The sequence below is a fragment of the Corvus brachyrhynchos genome, unplaced genomic scaffold (assembly GCF_000691975.1).
Source record: "Corvus brachyrhynchos isolate BGI_N302 unplaced genomic scaffold, ASM69197v1 scaffold44, whole genome shotgun sequence".
Classification (NCBI taxonomy): Eukaryota; Metazoa; Chordata; class Aves; order Passeriformes; family Corvidae; genus Corvus; species Corvus brachyrhynchos.
Window position 1 is genome coordinate 5,952,869 of NW_008238359.1, and position 19,123 is coordinate 5,971,991.

The 19,123-nt window shown below is 41.2% G+C and overlaps 1 long non-coding RNA gene across 1 annotated transcript in view; it reads left to right on the plus strand.

Moving 5' to 3' along the window:
* The window catches only part of LOC108447086, a 13,266-nt gene extending 793 nt beyond the window's left edge, over positions 1–12,473 (plus strand). Inside the window, exons 2-3 of the long non-coding RNA XR_001862482.1 lie at positions 11,085–11,401; positions 11,515–12,473. This is a non-coding gene — a long non-coding RNA (uncharacterized LOC108447086). The remainder of the gene's footprint in view (positions 1–11,084; positions 11,402–11,514) is intronic.
* Positions 12,474–19,123: the final 6,650 nt, after the last annotated feature.

The following is a 19,123-nucleotide window of genomic DNA, read 5'->3' on the forward strand; positions in this document are numbered from 1 at the left end:
GGGAGAACACCCCCGGCCCCGCGGCGGGTGGGCGCTGCAGCGCCTGGGGACCCTGGACAAGGACACGGGACCCCAGCGGGACACGGAGCAGGGCAGGGGAGCAGAGCTGCTCGGAGGAGTTAGTGCTTAAGAAGCATCTTCGAAGAACTTTTCAGTCCAGGAGTATGGATAGCTGTAGTTTGTTAGGCATTTCAAGCCACATATAATCCATGAATTCTCTATGTGAAATTTATATACAATGTATATTATACATATAATGTACATACTAATGTATGTAGTTATATAATATATATAAACTATATTTCTTTATATTGTAATTATGTATTTACTGAAGAAGGCAGGTCCCCGCATCTTTTTTTTTTTCTTCTCAATAAATGAGCTCTTTTATCCTTTAAAATGGTGAAAACATCACCACTACTATCACCACTACCACTTCTAAAAAAAAACCAGTGCCCTGATCACTGCCACAAAAGAGCAGAAGGTTCACGTTCAATTTCATCTTCAAAAGATCACTGCTCCTGTACCTGCACCCCCATCATGAAGGTCAGGTCTGTTTTGCTAGAGGGATGCTCTCCAGCTTCTCCTTTCATTAGTGTTGCTGTCTGCAGGTGTATTTTTTAATATGCTTTAATATATTTGTAGATAAATGATACAATCCATGCAGAAAAAAATAGATTGCAGAGCAAAAGATGATGACTAGATGGAAATGATTGTTTTTCCTTGCCTTGCCTCTAAGCACTCAATAGAATAGGATACACTGTTGCAGTTCAATTCCACAACCTTCTGATTTCTCCCTAAAGAGTACATGGCTTCATGCATTGTTTTCGGTGTGCTCAGGATATTTACACTTCTGCTGTAAGCAATTACTATATTCAAACCTCATACTTGAGGACTGTGACAACTTAATAACTACTAAAACGAGAGGGGGGAAAAACTCTTGTAAGTGAGGTAGTTTGTCTGGTCTTTGGGTCTTTCCCTGAAAAATTGGTTATAAATGGAGACACACTCCTGGGGAGACCCAGACAGTGGAGAAAAGGAATATGTGCATCACTGAGGCCAGATTATGATCAGGGTGATTGTTAGTGCATAGAAGACGCAAGAAGAAATATACCACTATTCTTTCTCTTTTTTTTTGTGTAGCTATAAACTGGAAAAATCTTGAGATTTTGATTTCCTGAGGAACAGTTTGCATAAAAGCCACGTCAATATCATGCCAGCTTGTCAAAGCTTTCCTCATCCCACCAGCCAGTTGGAGCACCAGCCACCATGTTGGTACTCTGAGGTCTTCATGGCCTCCTCTGGACTTGCTCCAACAGGTCCACATCCTTCTTATGTTGGGGGCCTAGACCTGGATGCAGCGCTCTGGGTGGGGTCTCATGAGAGTGGAGTAAAGGGGGAGAATCACCTCCCCTGACTGCTGGTCACACTGCTTCTGATGCAGCCCGGGAATGCAGGCAGGGGAGTGGAGAAATCATTTGCCTCGGGCTACACAGCAGGTCAAACGGCAAAGGTGGGGATTCCTACACAGCCCTTCTGCAATCGATTGGCAAAAAGTGCAAGATGAGGAGTAAAGGGAGTGCTTTATCTGTAGTGTCTCATTTCTAGATGGGCTGCAGAAATGGCTGCAAATATGATCTCCCATTATTGACTGCTGAGGTTATAGGACAGAGTTATTTTTAACAAGTGCACAGGATTTGAAGCATTTTTAGCTCATGCACACACTGCCGCAGGAAGATATCTTCACGTATATATGCTATTGTTACTGCGTGGACTCTTTCACATACTTCATTTCCTTAATTTTAAAATTCTACCTGATGTGCTTCTCAGAGCAGGGATGTATTATATATTTTGAAGTGTAAAAATAAATTTTTCTCTGCAGCCACAAATTGTCTCCCTACTTTTGTGCAGCCACTGAATAGTGCCTTGCAGGGGCCATCTCATCTTTTACCTCCTATTGGCTGACAGTAGCCATCAAACCGACTTTTTCATCTCTGTGAGAAATAAATTACAAATGCTGGGCCTCTAAAATTTACCTGGCACTGCAAAATAAAGCTTGAATCTGATTTAGATTCATTATCTCCAAGCTGCAGAGTGCTTGCTGTCAGATGCACATGAATGTACTTTGTCCAATGTGCAAACCTCTCTTGAATGCAAATTGGATAAAAGAGATAGTCGAATCCTTGATTAAAAAACTAGAAAGAACATTACAGAAGAAGCCATAAAAGCAATGAAATGAACACTTATATTCATCATTGAGGTCTTAGGATTTTATTTAAGCTATCTTTCAGCAGCAGGAAGGAAGCAATGCTTTGTGGAGTGGGATTCCATATACACTTGGGGATTTGAGAGTTGCTACAAAAAGCAATTGAAATTACAAAGCCTGCTAGAAGACCCAATTTATACCTCCAGTAATTTAAGAAACCTCTTTGTGCCATGGCCTTGCATTTAACAGTTTGGCATCTAAGAGAATGCCAATGAAATACTCTTTAAACTTACCAGAGAATGAATCTCTGACATATAAAGTAGAATTGTATAGTGTCTATTCTTCTACGGCATTATCTTTCCTCTCACGAAATGAATTGAGCTGCAGTTATAAACTTTCATTGTAGTGATTTTCAAATCAGATACCTTGAGAATTCCTGGCATTGTGCAGCCATGTATCCCCTGGTTTATTAGATTTTGCACAGACTATATACTATTCAGACTGTTAATTTAAATTCATTGTGACATGAGAAGCCTAACACAACAGGAGTTGTGAGTTTGAGTTGGGACCACTCTGTACAAAAATAGTGGCTAGAAAAACTATAGGTGCTGTAGAAGACTCTGGAGCCAACTGGATCACAGATAGAATCACGGAGTCATGTAGATTCGAAAAGACCTAAAATCATTGAGTCCAGTTTTATCCTAACACTGCCAAGTCCACCACTAAACCATGTCCCTACATACTACATCTATATGACTTTCAAATACCTACAGGGATGATGAGTGAACCACCTCCCTGGGCAGCCTGTTCCAGTGCTTGATCACCTTTCAGTAGAGAAACTTTTCCTAGTTTCTAATCTGAACCTCCCCTGGTGCAACTTGAGGCCATTTCCTCTGTTCATGTCACTTGTTACTTGGTAGAAGAGACTGACCCCTACATCACTACACCCTCCTTTCAGGGAGGTGTAGAGAGTGAGAAGGTCCCCCCTGAGCCTCCTTTCCTTCAGGCTAAACACTCCCAGCTCCCGCAGCTGCTCCTCATCAGACCTGTGCTCCAGACCCTTCCCCAGCTCCGTTGCCCTTCTCTGGACACGCTCCATCACCTCAGTGTCCTTCTGGTAGTGAGGGGCCCAAAAGTGAACACAGGATTCGAGGTGTGGCCTCACCAGTGCCCAGTACAGGGGGACAGTCACTGCCCTGGTCCTGCTGGGATTTGAAGACACCCCAGGGATCATTGTGCCGACCTTCCCCAAGTGCAAGCAATTATATACTTGATGTTTAATCCACAAGGATTCACAAAAGTCTGTTTAGGATGCAGCAGCCCCAGAACCCTTCTGTTCACCTCTAACAAACACAAGACCCAAGGTTACAGATAGAATGCCACAGATGATTGCATGCTTCCATAAAATAGCAGATCCCTGCAATGAGAGATCAATCCTCTCTGGTCTTAAAAATCCTTATTCCTGCAGCCTGTCCCATGTAGTGAAGTTCAAAGGGGTTTTTTGTTAAAAATAAGTAGAGTTAATGCCACTATGCTAACTCCATATTTTTTCATACGCATTACAGATGGAGGGACATGCAGAGGATTCTTGTTCATGGTCACATACTCAGACAGTGATGGAGCTGGGAACAGCATCCATACATCCTGGCTGTCATTCCCTTGCTTACTCTGTCTTCTATCACTAGGCTGCCTTTGTCACAGTTTACTTCCTTGTCGTATGCTCTCATGTTGTTATTCTTCAGCCGTGAGAGACTGTTCTACACTGTCATCCAGACAAAAAACATCTGCAGTTATGCAATTAAGGCCTTAATCAGACTTCTGGACCTCTTTCCTGGCTTTAGCTAGTTTTAAGGGATAACGATGATGGTTTATACTTACACCTCTTAAAATGAGATAAACACACTTCAGTCAATAAATTCTCCCTTCCTCTCTAATTCAAATGCTGTTTTGTTGTTGTTGTTTTACTCCCATCTTACTACATATGTCCTAAGCACTGCAGTAGCTCTGTAGTGCACAAGCATGATCCTCAGTGTCCAAAGTCTTGAAGAGAAATGGACAGAACAGCAACAATAATGCACTCATTAAACATCTCAATAGTGATATACAAGCATTTAATGTTGATTTATTTTAAAAATAATTTTTTCATAGGCATAGGCTTCAAGCTTCCTCCCATAGAAGGTAGCATAGATTTTACAGCTGGCTTCAATAGGACTTAAATACTGCTATAGTCCAGCTATAGATTTTAGACATATTTTAAATTTAAAAATAGTTCCATATACAGTGCAAGAGTACATTTTTTCATCTAGCATAATACTATTTTGAATAATATCGTACATATCTAAACAGAAGGTTCTGAAGTCAAAAAAAGGGGTGAATAATCCTTTTCTTTAAGTCAGTTTGAGTCAGTTTGTTGTTTGAAGGAGCACAACTGATCTTCCAACTGGTAATGTGGCACAAGTCTGACCTGGACCATTATTTTTGCTAGAAAACTTTGAGCAGTTGAAAGATTGAATTAACAGAATGGATTCACTAAAATGATGCCGAGTGAGACTTTGCAGCTTACCCAAAAAAAAAAAAAAAATTACACTATCCCGCAGTGGTAGGGAGGGGAGGAGAGATCCAGCAGGCAGGAATTGTGCAGCAAGATTGATTTATTTAATTATTTTACAAACTCTTTTATAGACTTTTTTCTTGTGGTCTAACTGGTCAAAGGATCAGCCACCCCATGGGGTGATTGGCTAAAATCCTAAAGCATCCATTGTCAAAATATTTTTCTACTGTACTATAAACAAGGCTTTGCAAGGTCGCAGGTGTTCATAGTTTATAGAACTCTGCTGATATCTTCCGTGAGAGAGGGAAAAATATCTCACGGGACTGGAAAGAAGCAAGAGAAATTCTTGCTAGCAGCAATATTGTAGCCACAAAAAAAGTGTCCCAATAATATCTTGTGATATAAAAGGAGTCAAGGAGGTGATCAAAGACTCAGACACATGAACAGGAGCTGTTATACAAGTTACTGAGAGGTAAAATTACTGTGTCAGCTGGTCTGCCTATGTGCATCCTCACTCACTGCTGCTGTGAAGGCACTTCGGGGTGGGTTAGCTACAAGTGAAAGGGCACTACAGTGATCTGTGTTACCTTCAGCCTGACTGAGGCAAACACACAGACAGTTAAGGTGTTTCTGAATAGCTGACATTTGTCATGGTATGGGAACATGAACATGTAAAGCTGATATGCAGCAAGTTTAACAATTCATGGCCACCAAATTTTTAACAGTCCTCTCTGGCTTTAAAGTAATAAAATACTTATCTTCATACCACAGTTTGGTCAGAAAAGCTTTAAATAACAGTTTGCTACCAAAAAAAGTGAGCATAACGTTTCTGAACAATCTTTTAAAATTGTGCAGAGTTGCAATTAGTATTTGATCAATTCAGTAGTTTTATACTAATACAAAGGAAATATTTTTTTATGATGAGGCTGGTAAAACACAAGAACAGATTGCTGAGAGAAGTGGTGGATGCCCCATCCCTGTAAACATTCAAGGTCTGTTTGGACGTGGCTCTGAGCAGCCTGATCTAGTTGAAGATGTCCCTGATCACTGCAGGGGTGTTGCTACTAGATGGCTTTTAAAGATTCCTTCCTATTCAAACTGTTCTATCATTTTATAATTCATTTCAGGTCATGTTCTGACATTCCTAAGTCTTCTAGGGCAGTACGAGTCTGTATAATGAAAGGACAAAACAGTGTGAGAAGTTCTTTATCAGAGAGGATAGTTTTACATCATAAGTGTATTAATTGGCGTCTTTGACAATGGGATTTTAAAATGTTTTAATTGTATGTGTGAAAAGGCTGGGTTTAAAAATAGCTATTTTTGAACATTGCAAAATGAGGAAATAATAGCAGGGTGTGCATAAGTGAATATACTGAAAATTACTTCATAGCCAGGTAAACCTGGATATCATAAAAAAAAATATTGTGACGAAACCAGCATGCCTACATACAAAGCATTTCTTCACACATCTTCTACAACCAGACAGTTGTCATCCCTTCATTTTTTTAACCTCATTCCTAGAAGACAAGGCTTACTAATGTTAGGTGGAGCCCTCTCCAAGTGCTATATTTATATAATGTTTTTTATACTCATCCCTATCCCAAAGGATATCTTCTTCAGTGGGCAAGTCTTCAATAAGAACTGTAGTAAGCATAAAGACTGGAAGAATTAATCTGTTGAAGATTTCTCAGGCTCTTAGAGAAACTGGGGATGGTGTGGTACAAGATCCTCTTAGAAATCTGCTTTAACTTGACTGGCCTCTGTATAATTGTATTAGCTCTGCCATTAACAATCAGGTGCTATCAAGTGAAACTGCAACCACGGCCTGCTGGTGAAATCATCTCATTAGTGCTGTACCTGAAAGCGTGCCTCCTTTAAACTCTTTGGGAGAAGGAAGACACCAGCACAAAATTTCTGAGCGATAACCAGTTCACAGAGGGCAGCAGCCTCTCACTGACCTTTGCTGTGCATCCAGTTACGCATGACAGAGCTCTTCAGAGCTCTATTGATGAAATACAGGACTGATAAGCAAAGTAAACAGCTGAAAGTGAGAATAAGCTTGAAAGGTCAGCTGCAGAGCAGGTACAGATGTACTCAGCTGCTGGCATGCTCTCCTACCTGGAGCAGAGCTCTCAGTCTTGCTGCCATTTAAAAAAATGTGTGTAAAGTCAGTTTTGCAGAGTCCTATGCAATTATAAAATAATATTTTTTTAAAAAGTGACAGGCTTCTAAATCACATGACATAAAACCATGTTATTTACATAAGAAAATCATAAATGTTTGTTGGTTTTCTCATTAAGTGCTCTTTCTTGGCAATACAAAGGTTTTCAAAATTTGTGTCTGTTCATCAAGTCTTCAATTAATTCTCTAACCTCCAAAACAATCTTCCAAAAAAGCCTTCAGGTCTGATATTTAGGAGACTTTGAGTCTCTTATGCATCTTAAAATAAATCAGGGTTAACATTTTTGAAGTGAATGGGCCTATATTTTTCACTGATATAAATCAACATAGCTTTTTTTGACATTTCTCTTATTTCAACATTAGCAGAAGCTTAGCGGCCTTTTATCCCTGAACTTATCTCTTCATTCTAAACCAACAGCATTTCTCCCGAGTCCTTGTAGTTGCAGAGACAAAAAAAACCCAGAAAGTAGGAAATGAACAATTTAAAAGGCCATTTAATTAAAGTACAGAAAAACTTGCACTGCTAAAAGTCAACTAATCTAGATGGTTCACTGAGAAAAATCTCTCAGATACTCTGCTGAGAAGATATGACAGTTTGGGTAATACACTTTATTTCATGGAACCTGCATGCACGAGACAGCTGTAGAAAGGAATTTTAATCAGTGTATTCATTTTCTAATTAAAGCTGCTGCCCATCATTAAAAATAGTGGCCCTCCAAGATCCAGCTGAAGCCCAGCTTTGCACTGAAGCTGCTGGGAGCTGGGCAGACATGTGCTTCTGCTGACTGCTCTGAGAAATCAATTTCTGGCAAAGGAGGGGGACAGCAGCTGGCTCTGCTAATGTTGTGAACTTCTGCAGCACAAGTTGCCAGCCCTATGTGTCAGAGAGGCGTGTTGTTTTGGATTTGTTTTGTTTTTGTTTTTTGTTTTTTTTTTTTTGAAGTGGAGGGAGAAGACAGCAATTATAACATTGAACCAGGCAGAAATGCATTTGGGTTGGGTTTTCTTTTGCAAATAGACATTCTTTAGGTCACAGTGGAGAATTTTGACATTGCAAAGGGGATGAACGAATTAGTAGGCAAAGTAAGAGTCTCTACTTGTAGCTGTAATGTGCAAATTCTGCCAGCACATCTGTACAGGCTACTGGATCCATGCAGAAGTCTAGGAGGCTTCAAAAAGCTTTTTAATGCATGGAAAATGCCACACGTGAAAGTCAATGCTTTATGAATTGCCATATAATACAAGGGGAAAACATAGATCATTGTAATGGTGAGCATAATCTATGCCATAATGAATCCTAAATGAAGAACTAATTTGTGTTACTTCTAAATTAAGAGGTAAGGATATAGCAAGCCACAGGCCCATCCCTAGGGAGCTCAGACTAACTCCACTAACCCTATTGGCATGTGCAACACTGATGAATAAGCTCATTCTCTAGGGCTGAGTGGAGACAATCCATCACTGATACAGAGAAATCTGCAAGCAGCAAAGACTGCAATGAGCCATTTATAAGTGAGGAGACACTTACCAGGAATCACAAAAGGCAATTTGATAGCAAAATAACTTCATGTCCAAAACTCCTATCAAGATCAATGTAAAACTCTACGTCTGTTTCCCAATGTCACTACAGACAGCAATGAAAGAACAGGAGGGGAGAAAGGTAGAGACATTCCAAGTTCAAAGTGCACACACAAATTATAGATAATCTCTAAAATCTGAAGACCTGCTAAAATCCAAGCATTTCCACAGGATGTATCATGCACCTAGCAGCAGTATGTGGGTGGACAGTATGCAGTAGTGGATATTTCACTGAAATGGAGCTGTGAATGTCAACATGGACAACTCCTAAGAACCCTCTCTTTTGTCACTACGGCAGACTATGTAAGAGTTCAGTGCAGTGAGCAGCTGAGGGTTAGTGGGACAGATCCTCAAAACTGAACCACCAGAATAATAAAGAGGAAATTGATATCATCTTTTTATCACAAGACAAACTATCACTTGCACAAGTGTCAAATTGCCAATGCAGTGTAATAAAAAATTTTATGACACAACAACATGAATGAAGGACCTTTGAAGCCCAAAATTGCATAAAATGCTCGTAAGACATTAGATGTTGCTTAACTGCTGAAAACAGGAGAGATAGTCTAAGACAGGTGAGCAGAGTCTAATCTTGAGCAAACAGAGAAAGATATCACCAGAGGCCACTTTCTCCCATCCTAAGATAAGCATCTAAGGGGCTGTGAATCACCGGCTGGGAAGTGCCTGTCTCCTCTCATCCTAAAGAATGGAGGTGTATCTTCAAGCTGCTGTCTAATATTTAAACAGGCAAAACAAATTAGGATTGACCCTTAGAGACCACCAGTGATGAGCCCAGTTTATGTGCCTTGTTCACTACAGTTTATAAACTGAGTTGCAGCAACAATTATTTTCCTCTCCCTGAAGCTGGCTGCCTCCCTTACTGTGTATTCACATCAGTATTCCCTGGGAAAAGCTAAGCTTTTCCTGCGGCAAGAGAAGGGTGTCTACCATCAGCTAACTCCTGATTAGGTGCTGTATATGTAACAGTGACATCTTGATAACTGAAGGATTAAATCTGAAAAAGAAGCTCTACGTGTGTGCAGGAAGGAGGGTGGAAGAGAAGATGAAATACAGAAGCAAAATTCCTTTGGAGTACTAAATGTGCTGGAGCCTCTGGTATGAGAGTCTGTGTACCAACAGCCATAACTAAAGTGCAGACGTACCCTTGCAGCCTGCCAGGCTTCTCCCCCGTTCCAGCACAGGCAGATACAAGAGATCTCCCCCTTCCCACTCACATTCTCTAAAACCTGGATGCTTATTGACACTTGGCTGTATTTCAGAGCCTGTGTGAGTCACTGAGCAAGGGTTTATTACTCACTGCTGAGCAATGGCTCAGGAATTAGGAGCTCCGGGGTTCATGTGTCGGTGGTCACTGTGTATGTGATGTTAAATAGAGCAGGTTTGCCTGGGAACCCTCCGAGTCATCCCTGGGAACCCTCCAAATCATCCCTCTTTTCCTTTTATTTATTTATTTATTTAGTCAGTATTCAACAGGGTTCAGGGACAGGGTGTTCCTGCATTCTGGGTTATTTTGTTACCCGAGGGTGAGCAAGAAGACAAACTGTGCAAGAAAATGGATATTATTCATTGTGGGAAAGTCAGCGTATACGGGGGGAAAAAAAAGTGTTCCACATTCTCTCCACATGATGAATTTAAGATTCATGTGGAGATAAACCAAAAATACCCATGAAACAGCTTTGGTTTTTGCATTTCATTTCCACAGGAGATTCCCAGAGTTGTTTGTTTGAAATAAACAACATAAAAGGAGACCCTCTGCCCACTCTCTGATGTGAAGCAATTAATGGCTGGATCAGCATTTCCACTCTTAATTCTGCTTTTCATATGGTTTGTTTTAAAAATTTGCTCCAGTCATGAACTTACCATGTAATAATACTTTGCATTTAGAAAAGTCTTTCATCTGAACAGCACAAAGTGCTTTGAAAATGTTAGTCAATTAAGATTCACAATAGCATGAGAAATACAGGCTTTTTTTTCCCAAGAGAAACTGAGGCATTCAGGGTGAGACACCCTGGTGACTTTTTGCATGGTGATATGACAGAGTATCAGAAACCCAGATATTTGTACATTAATTCTGATTATCACTTGAACCCATCACTGTTTCGATGTTCTACTTAAAACCAGCCTTTTTTCTTTTCATACTGAGAAGAAATTTTAAACATTCATTAAATTTTTTCTCCATGGCTAGATGCAGGTTTAGGATATAAGATAATAATAAATAATAGAGTGTAAAAAATATCTTGTATGTATAATCCTCATGAATGATTGTAAGACTTTGTTGATGAAACAAGGAAGTCACCTGCTGTTGATCTGAAGTTGTCTATGGGTGTCAAGCATCAACTATTAACAGCACACGACATGTGCACTGCAGCAGAGCCTGCAACTGATAATGCAGATGGGAAGAGGAACTGTAAATTACACTTATCTGGGGCAGAATTGGCCCTTGGTCTCATGATCATTGAGAGTCTGGATGGGGTTAAGTCTAGGTAATTTAGGCAACTAATTTACACTCTAAATTTCCAAAACTGACTGTAACAGTTCTTGTCATTACAGGCTGGGTGCCCATTTCCAAAGGCACTGAAAATTTCCAATGGCATTTCCCTCTTTCCATTGACCATACAGACCATGGGGGTTCTGAGGTTCTGACTTTTAAAAGATTACTTCTTATCTGGATACAATTCAGGGTACCACTCGATTGCTTCCATTAGGCAGATTGGATGCACGTCTCCGTATGATGTTCTGCTAAAATTGCAGTGGGATCTACAATGCCCAAGTGTCTCCCGCTGATTTCAGCACTCGCTGCAGCATTTAGGACTTGCTTAAGGATGTCTCACCCCAGTTTTTGGAGCTGATCTTCTCCATGAGAACTTGTAAGTTCACAATACAATACAGCCAAATTATATGTGAAAATCTTATTCTTACAGCACAAGAAGCAACTCTAAAAGTCTTTTATCTTTTTTTTTTTCTTGCTCATTTTGCTTAGGTAGAACAGCTGCTAAGATGTTTTGCAGTGTGGCAAAGAAGATTGCCCAACCATACCCTGCAGGATGTGACACCCAGCCCAAGCCTGTGGGTGCTCTGTGTAATATGGGAATGACCTATAAAGAACCAAGTCAGAAATTACCCTTATCCTTTACAACCTTGTTTCCTAACTTATGGAAGATTGCAGAAAGTGGTTGTATCATGCAATCAGGAGGAAGGGAGGGAAGAAAAGAAATTTTATAGGAGCCCACAGGATTACACAGCTCTGTTGAATGCTGAAACAAGTAGTTTCAAGTCAAGTAGTTACAAAAGAGTGAAGTATATGAAGGAGGCATAAAATCAATGAAAGGGAGATGAGATGCCTCTCCTGACCATCTGCCCAGCTGCAAGCTGGAAAAGCTTGGCATAAAAAGTAGTGGCAGGCATCGGAAAAGCTGGCCGACAAACTGGAGGAACTGGAGCTGGAGCTGGGCTATTGAGGACCTAATAATCTCCTGAGTCACAGAATTCACAAAATTAATGTGGACAGTGGTGCTCTGATATCCTACTTGGTTTGTGACATTCAGTTTGACCTGATATCCTATTTTGGAACAAGACAATGCCATTACCTTAGCTGAGAAACAAGAGTCCAGGAAAGAAAATTCTAGTAGGCTCCATTTGAGGTACTGCAGAGAGAAGCATGGAGGGAGGAGGTAAGTCCTCATGAGTCCTGTTGACTCTATTTCTCTTTCTGAACATGTTTTTCCCACCAATTACAACAATTGCTCAAATTTCAGTAGTCAAGGACCACTATATCTCCTTCTCTCACACTCCAATCTGCAATGCAGAGATTAATTACCCATGTTTTACACTTAATGGCATAACTAAGAACAAAAATTATCAGTATATCAGTAAGTTTCCCTCCAAACAAATAAATTTAAACTTTGTTTTAACCATGAAATGCCAGGTTGGCAGGGACCTCAAGGATCGTCTGGTCCAGCCCGTTCAAATCCCATTGAGACTGTAATACCAAAGTCTGCTTATAAACTGGTTCCCTGACCTTTATCAGGAGAAAATGGATTTCAGCTTTAATTCTGGAGAGGCAAGAGTAAGGTACTTGTGTGATTGCTAATAAGCTATGCAGCACACGATGTGCTGGGAGGACTGCAGAGTCATGCATTATCCTAATGACTCTTAAAAGGGAGTGACAGTCCTGCTCCACAGTATATTGATCACCAGAGCAGCTGCCAAACAAAACAGCAGTGACACATCAAATATACATTGAACTTGGCTCTATTTCTCACAGTATCTTGTTCCAGGGCTTGTAACTGAACAACTCAAGGCACAAAATGTCTCTGTTTGCATTAACTGTGTGTTCCTTCAGGGGAGCGCTCTGTAACTATGATGTCAAAATGTTTCCCATCTTCTGACACGTAGTTCTTGCTCCAGTCTCCTGTGATTCCTATTTTTCAGAAGAGGACCTGCACCCTAACTGAACAGGGTTTTTTTAGGATCACATGGGAAGTGTGTGTCAAAGCAGAGGAGTTTCACCTGTCCATCATAGTGCCCTAAGAGCAAAGCCATCTTTCAATAGGTTCTCAGGTATAACCCTTTTTCTGCCAAACTGTTACAATGCTGAGTGCCATAGGTCTTCTGATTGCAAGTGCAGTAGATAGAAATAATCCTTGTGGCACTGAAGAAGTTGGGGAAGGTGCATGCAGTAACAAGAGGTGACTCTAAACTGATGGATAGCACCAAGCATGGTGGCAGCAAAGGGACTGATGTAGGGATTGTCCTACATCCTACAGAAGGTACAGATGCAGATGGGGCTTAGAGTTTCATTTGTGTGGAAGCTGGTTATGTTGCAGCTTTTCTTAATTTTTCTTTTTTGATTAATCTAGGGCCATTGTTGGTGGTATAAAATCCACTTAACAGTTTGCTTAGGGCATGGCCCACTGTGATCAAGGGCAGCATATTCAGTCCTTGTCATTAAACAGTGCTGCCTTTAATCCCCCGAGGTGAATGACTTTACATATCTTTACAATGTGACAAATGAATATAACAATGTTCAAATAGGGGTTATGAGAGAGAGTTTTTAACAGGCATGCATGCTAACATATAAAGCTCTTCTGAGCAAGGTCAGAATAATTCACGATACGTATTTTGGCTCAGTCTGAGGATCATCAGCAAAACCTGTATACAGAAAATAGCAGGCAAGATTAATAAAAAATCTAATAGTTTATTATGATTTGGTTTAATAGCCCTTTCAGCTGCTCTTTTCTCATGACAATAAATATTGGCCTTTACCTGCCCATGAACCTTTGTTTACCTCGCCATGAACCACACCTCAGAAAAGACACCACAAGAAAGCTTTAGAGGAACTTTATAAAGGGCACATAGTGATAGGACAAGGGGGAATGGTTTTAAGCTGAACAAGGGCAAGTTTAGGTCAGATTTCGGGAGGAAATTCTTTACTGTGAGGGTGGTGAGGCACTGGCACAGGTTGCCCAGAGAAGTTGTGGATGCCCCACCCCTAAAAGTGTTCAAGGCCAGGCTGGATGGGATTTTGAGCAACCTGGTTAAGTGAAGGTGTCCCTGCCCATGTGTAAAGACTTACAGAGCACAGTAGCCTGTTTCAAACACTGTTAAGGCCACAGAAGGACTTTGTCATGAGATAAGCACAGAAGGGAGTGACGGGATGGCACTAACTCCAGTCCAAGCACAGGTGATATCTGGTTAGCACATCCTGGGTAACACATCCAGACAAAAATTCTCACTGTGGCAATCTGTATGAAGAAGTAACTGCTTGTATATCTATCACTGGTCAAACAAAGATCACCCCAAGTTATGGGACAGATGGCATCTGTGACCACCAACAACCACCAAAGCCCCCTGAATAGACCTGGAACTTGGACTGCAAGTTAAGCCACCACAGCAGGAACTCGATGTAAGATAAAGGTAGTACTATTGTCTTGGGTATTATCTCAGACCTAGGGGAAGGTTAGCAAAGCTGGGGGAGAAGAATGTATCACTGATAATGGACACAAAGAATGCAGAATTTATGGGCCACAAGGAAAGCCAACTCAGCTGAAATCAGCTTGGATGGAGTAAAAGGTAGTTCTGGCAGGGGGAAATTATGACCCCCAACTCACAGAGCAGCAACCCAAGAAACACACTAAGCTAAAAAGAAGAGAAAGACAAAGCATGTGGACTAATTAGCATTAGAAGTGAGGGAATAATTTAACCAATAGAATAAGAGAACTGTGTAACCTATGAGCAGTAATTCCTTTGTTTGCAAAGGTGTATAAATAGTGAAAAGCTTTGAATCACCTCGGGACCCCCATCACTAAGAAATTCAGGATGAAGAAGGATGAACAGGACAGGATGATGCTGGATCCATGGGTTGAGACTATCTGCTGCTTGATCCCTCTCTCTCTCTCTCTCTTTCTTCTCTCTCTTCTATTTCTTTCTCTTTCTCTACCTCACATCTATTGTTAAATAAAATTGTATTATTGACTTCCCCATTTGGTCTTATTTGCACCTTAATTCAGGCAGAGGCATCTCTCACTAGCTGGATCTTAACACCACGGCAGGGAGGTTGGAGCTAGATGATCTTTAACCGGCCCAAAAACATTGTATGATTCTGTATGGGAAGGATGCTTGTGTAGACACTCAATGGCCTGGAAGAACCAAGCCAGATCTGGTATTTTATGTCCAGACCCAGAATAGTTACATAGGAGTAATTTCTCTGTGTCAAAACTTAGTTTCAAAACACAGTCTTGTTTAAAAACTATTCCTTTTTAAGGCTAATTCCAGAACATTAGATGCCTTTGGGTAGGTTTACCTATTATTTTCTTTGTCTGATAAAAGTCCTACTTGAATATTTGAGATTTATCCTGGGGAGCACAATAACAGGACATGGTCACAGCAACATCTGACTGGAAGGTTCACTAGCCGTGAACCTACAAAACCTCAGCTATTTTGTGGAAACAGCCCTTTGCACGCTTCATCCCCAGGCGCCAGGAACAAACTCCCTGGATCAGACCACAGTTAGCATGGAGTATGCTCCAGCAGTTACCGGGATGCTCCAGCAGTTACCGGATGCTCTGTGAACCCACATCCCAATTAACCCCTCAACAATATGTTTGTGGGCCTAAGCACAAGACATTTAATCTGCAACATACAATAACAGGGACTCTTCAGCATCAGGAAGAGAATGTTCTTGTCATGTGAGAGATTCTGGATGCTAACAGAGGGTGGGAGCAATGGCTTTGCCAGTGAGTGGGTTTTGAGACAAGCTTTGAAGGAAGGGAGGATTCTTAGAGTGCTGAAAGCCTGAAAGGCTAGGATTTTTTTTCCCTCCAAATAACAAACAAGGCTGACACCACAGAGTCTGCCTATCCTGAGTCCCTGGGATACTGGAGAGAGAGGATGAGTGATTAGAAACAGCTGAAACACTGTTTTAAACCTCTATTAATTAATCCTGTAGCAATCCCACTGTCTTCAGAACTTCCTTCAACAGGAAATTTTCCTTCCATTCTCTGAATGCTGGAGACCATTTTTTTCCTTCTTATTATATGTCAAAAACTTGTTTTGAAATGAATTTGTCAGATTGCCCTGAGTGATGCTGTACCTACCAAATAACCCTGCAAATGTGAAGAACTACCACAGAGCGTTAAACAACTCACTCCACCTATAGGAAACAGCCTGTAGTGCATAAGCATCCCCCCCCGGGCACGCTCACATCTGCGTTCCCACCACCAGGTATCCAGCTTGGCAGGACACCAATGTTCGCCTTCTAAAAACAAACCTGGGACAGCAGCAGGAGGCTGTCACGGGCTCTCTCCCACAACCAGTTTTAGTCGTCTTCCAAAGCTGGGGCTGGGAAGCAGCCTTTGAAGAGGTGCCCACAAGGAGAATTTCCTAACTTTCCCACAGGGCAAGTCTGCACCTCAGGATATGTGTGTATGGATCACATCAGTACTACTGCACAGGTAGGACACCCAGGAACCGTAGTGCTGAAAACCCCAACAATACAAGTCCTTCATCTGCAGCAAAAAGAGACAGGAACACACATGAAATAGGCGTTAATTGTGTTGTTCTTGCTCTGCACAACACTGACTCATTCCTTCCATTTTGACAGGCTATATCCAGAAGAACAACTCTCAGTGACGGCTGGTGCTGCCTGCAATCCTGGCAGAGATACAGCAAGATCACACCTCTTTTTATAGGTGTAAAAAGGCCAATGACAAGAAACAATCAAGATGGAAGAAGATATTTTTGTTTACTCTGCAAAATTGTTTGAGAAGTGGGCATGTGCTATTCTGTCCTTTCCACCTTCTTTCCTGGATTACTTTGTCACTGGGACAGGTTCTAATCTCCCCTATATGGAGATAAAAACTCCAGTTTTTATCTGGCAGTGTAAGTAACGTGGCCTTGCCTCTGTGAACTCTGCTTGCACTGAGCTTGCTTTGCTCTTGAGTGTGTCAGCTATGTGCATGTCATCTGGGAAAGCCAGAGGATTTCTCTGAGACTGACACAAAACTCACATGGGAGTAATTCCCTAAAGCAGAGCCACAACCTCATAATGGATCTCTACACAGAGAGGGGAAGAGCGCTGAGAAGAAATGCTGATATCAGGAGTGGTAACTGAAAGATGCAGCTGCTGACAAGAGAAGGGAAGAGAGTCCCAAGAAGCTTAAAAGAGTGAACCTCAGCTATCAAAACACCTTGCTGCTGCCCTGCTCTGAGGATAACCTAACTCAAATGCCTGAGATAGGAATTACCAGTAGGATGGTGATAATTCAAGACTGCGAAAAACCAAAAAGTGAAAAAGCTAAAAGCTGTATCTCTGTCTAAAACTTAAGCACCACTGAAATCAATTGGAAGGTTACTGCTGTCTTTGATAGGAACAAGAGTTTACCTTCTGGAGACCTATTTCTAGCAATATTTCTAGCAATTAAGTGTGGTGTGGTCCTCTGAAAGCTTATGGGGTATAAAGCAGCGTGTGGGAGAAGGATGCTGTCATGAACAGTGGTTCACCCACCACCTTGTAGAAAGCTGTGGCAGAGGGGGGCCTTGGACATGGTCTGAGGAGCCCCAGCAGCCACAGCCAGCCCTGTTTGCTGGTTGCAGATGCTGCTCTTCTCTCATTGACTGAACGAGGCCTGAACGCCACAAACGTCCAAAGGCAGAAGCGTTAAACTGGTATTATCCCACAGAGTGAAACAAAAAGAAGCACAAACAGAATCATGCAAATCCATGGGATTATTAACATATATAAAAAAATAAAAATAACCCAAAAACCTGAACATACTCAGTCCCAGCTCCCACTGGAGCATGCTGCAGTGTGCTCACCTTTACCCGCAGGGAAGGGATGGGAGAACAAATACCAAATGCCAGATGTTCTATTGCATAATGTATTACTGGAAAATGGAATAAGGATGAATATATAGATCAGTGGTGAATAATACAAAATAACTAAAACCAAAATTCACTCTCATGCAAGAAGCACTATAGTTATCTACAGGAACCAGAGGAAACTCCATTCTTTATCAGAGTTTCAGCTAGACTTGACAGAGTACACTCATCAGGAATATGCCTCAGAAACTGATAAATCATATTATCTGGATCACTTTAACATCTCTAAAAAAAACCATACTGTAGAAAATTCTCATTCAATACGTTCAATTCACATACAAAGGGTTTGTTTTTTTACTTGGTAAGATGGCAGAAGCTGACTGCCTTATTTACACCCCTGAAGATTTTCCTATGTTAGATACAAATTAAGAAAATATCTTTTTAATCTCTTTGAAGAAAAAAGATTACTTTAAAAGTGACTGCTCCCCTTCTTCCAAAGACTAGAACTCATTGTAAAACAGGCCTATGATTAGTCTCTTGGTGTAAACCTACGTGCATTTGCCCAGGCCACCAACTCCTACCAGATGGAATCTGAACTCTGAGTCAGAGAGTTCCATGAAAGCAACAGCTAACAGGGACTCTCCTGTGTCTCAGTGGCTGCTTTCTCTGAGCCACATGTTCGTTCATGCAGTGAAATTTTAACTTAACTATAGCTTGAAGGCAGCCTCTGTTCTGAGACACTTCAGGGTAAAGGGACCAGCAGGTACTGAGATTGCATTTTAACAGATAGTTTCCTGGGTTCCTATGCCACCTACTTCTAAAGAGCAAGGTCCATGGCATGCTTTAACCCTAAGATATGATTTACATGGAGGCAAACAGCTTGGTGCAGCACAGACTGCCTTTTGGAAGAACAGTTGAAAGTCATCAGTTGTTTACCTCACCTCTGCTTTTCTCCATGCCTTGCTCCTTCTGACTGTTTCCTGACTCCAGCATCATTATTTGAGTACACCATGAAACCACACACTGAGCCTGAGACTATTTCTAGATAAATGCTTGTGATACCTATTGAGAAAGGGTATGGCAACATCAGGATTGTGACAGATGCCTGGAAGAAGGCATGGAGGAGGAAAAAAAAGACAGGTAAAGGTACAGAAAGTAAGTTTCTACATATTGTCCTGATGAATGCAGTAGAAACACCTTAAAGAGGTGCTGGAAGTGCTGATATAGAGAACAAGTGCAAGCAAGTGGACAAAGACCAGTCAATTGAAATA